This window comes from Cyprinodon variegatus, unplaced genomic scaffold (genome assembly GCF_000732505.1).
Source record: "Cyprinodon variegatus isolate N-32 unplaced genomic scaffold, C_variegatus-1.0 Scaffold1115, whole genome shotgun sequence".
NCBI lineage: Eukaryota > Metazoa > Chordata > Actinopteri > Cyprinodontiformes > Cyprinodontidae > Cyprinodon > Cyprinodon variegatus.
In genome coordinates this window covers 20,698-22,828 of record NW_015151568.1, presented here as the reverse complement: position 1 = coordinate 22,828, position 2,131 = coordinate 20,698, and the positions used below count along the sequence as shown (strand labels likewise).

Genomic DNA, 2,131 nt, shown 5'->3' with positions numbered 1-2,131 from the left:
GGGAAAACACACAAAAACACAAACCACACAAACTGGATTCCTAACAATTGGAAACTGTGTGCACAGCTCATTCCGGAAGTATTGCCACCCCCTGAGACTTGTTTCTATAAATTGTTGCATTTCAGTTGCAGATTTTAGATATTTTTATTAAGCAGACCAAGACAAAGTCCTTTATAGAAATTAAGAGGAAGAAAAATAATAAAAATATACATCTTTAAAGCTTTATAGATAAAACTGGGCGCCTTTGCTCTGGGGATCCCTTTGGGTGTCTGGGGGTTTGAGTCCCCCGACGCTTGCCTTGGTGCTCTGGGAGGACGCGTCTTTGGCTCTTCACAACCACTATTAAACATTTTCCCTCTGGATAAACTTTACATGCACAGTGCACTCTCACAAACAACTACAGGTGCTTTGCTCCAGGTACTTAGAGATTCACTTCCATACAGAAAGTCTGCTCTATACATGTCAGATTAAATAATACTACTTATACTTCAGCGATAGCATCAAGGTGCAACTTTATTGTATCTCTTATAATTTATCCGTTGGTTGTGCTGTTCTTTTTCCATCTCTTTGCAGGTGATGAAGCAGACTTTTATCCCCTCTTTCTTTCATATTTTCTCCTTTTTCTTGTTTTTTTCTTTTCCTGTTCTACTCACATTGCAGTGTCCATATAAGCTGTAATACTCCCTGCATTAATTATAATAAAGCTATTTACATGCATAAATCAAGAGGAACACTATGGCGATAGCTGTACTATTGATGCCAAAAAATTAGGGGTTTTTTTTAGCATCAAGGTAGTTATGCTTATTGCCAGCCCTCCAGACAGGACACTGAGAAAAATATCTATATATTATCGTTACAATTTCAAATATGGCAGTTTTTCCTGAAAGCCACAATGGTTTGTTGGAGATCGGCTCCATCTACATACCATTTCCATGGCATTCACTGCATGATAGTCCCACCTCTATGTTTCAGAGTGGCGTGTTAAGGGCATGGGGTTTTACCTTTTGGCCAGTTTGCTGTCTTGTATACTAAACACAGCTTGTTTAGTACACCCATTTGACCAAAGCATCTTGGTGTAGATGTTTAACTAGTCCTCTACTAGGCATTTTAAACTCCATTCCACAGGATCCTACAACTTTCAGATGTGTCCCTGGTCAAACACACCTGAATCAGCTGTCTAAATTACCTCAGTATTGAGTAAAGTTCTCCTAAAGATCTGCAGCAGGTGTGCTGTATCAGAAACGCATTGGAAATGGTAAATAGCATGTACTTATATAGCGCCTTTATGCACACACTGATGGTGGCAAACTGCATTGTAGCCACAGCTGCCCTGGGGCTCACTGACAGAAGCGGGGCTGCCGTACACTGGCACCACCGGGCCCTCTGACCACCATCAGTAGACAATGCAGGTGAAGTGTCTTGCCCAAGGACACAACGACAATGAAAGTCGGAGCCGGGGCTTGAACCGTCAATCCTTCGACTTCAGGGCAAACTCCTACATCCAACGCCACTGTCGCACCGAAATGTGTGGTTTGTGGCGAACAGGAAGTGTTTTAAATCAATTTCAGTCATTTGTTCTTATTTTTTCTCTTCTCCTTATTGCCACATCTTGGTGGTTACAACTAATAGTTCCCACCTGAGCTGTGTGTTCCTGCAGCTCCTCCAGAGTAGCCATGAGCCTGTCATTAGCTCTCTCTTTGTTTAGCATTGTAAAAACCTTATCATTTTTCTTTAACTTCCTCCCTGAGCAGTTTACTATGCTTCTTTGTCTTCATAATGCTTCATTTACGGTTTTCTAGCAAACCTTTATAACATTGCCTTCATCCCTGTTTGGTAGGGAGTCATATACTTGTTTTTCCTCATCAGATGGTTATCAATTTTAATAAATTCATATGATGTGAATTTCTGGAATTTTCTTTGGGATCCTGTCTCTCACTGTTAGAATGTACATATGATTAAAACTGTAGATTGTTGCATTCTTTGTAAGTGGGCAAACCTGCAAAATCAGCAAGGGGTCAACTACTTATTTCCCCCACTGTAAATGTTCATTTCCAGGACTCCAACCAGTACAAGTTTGGCCGTACAAAAATCTTCTTCCGAGCCGGACAGGTAGCTTACCTGGAGAAGCTGC

The 2,131-nt window shown here is 41.1% G+C and overlaps 1 protein-coding gene across 1 annotated transcript in view; it reads left to right on the top strand.

Annotated features, from left to right (window-relative positions):
• The window catches only part of myo5c (myosin VC), a 34,164-nt gene that overhangs the window by 12,161 nt on the left and 19,872 nt on the right, over positions 1–2,131 (top strand). The gene's annotated exons all lie outside the window — the stretch shown is intronic.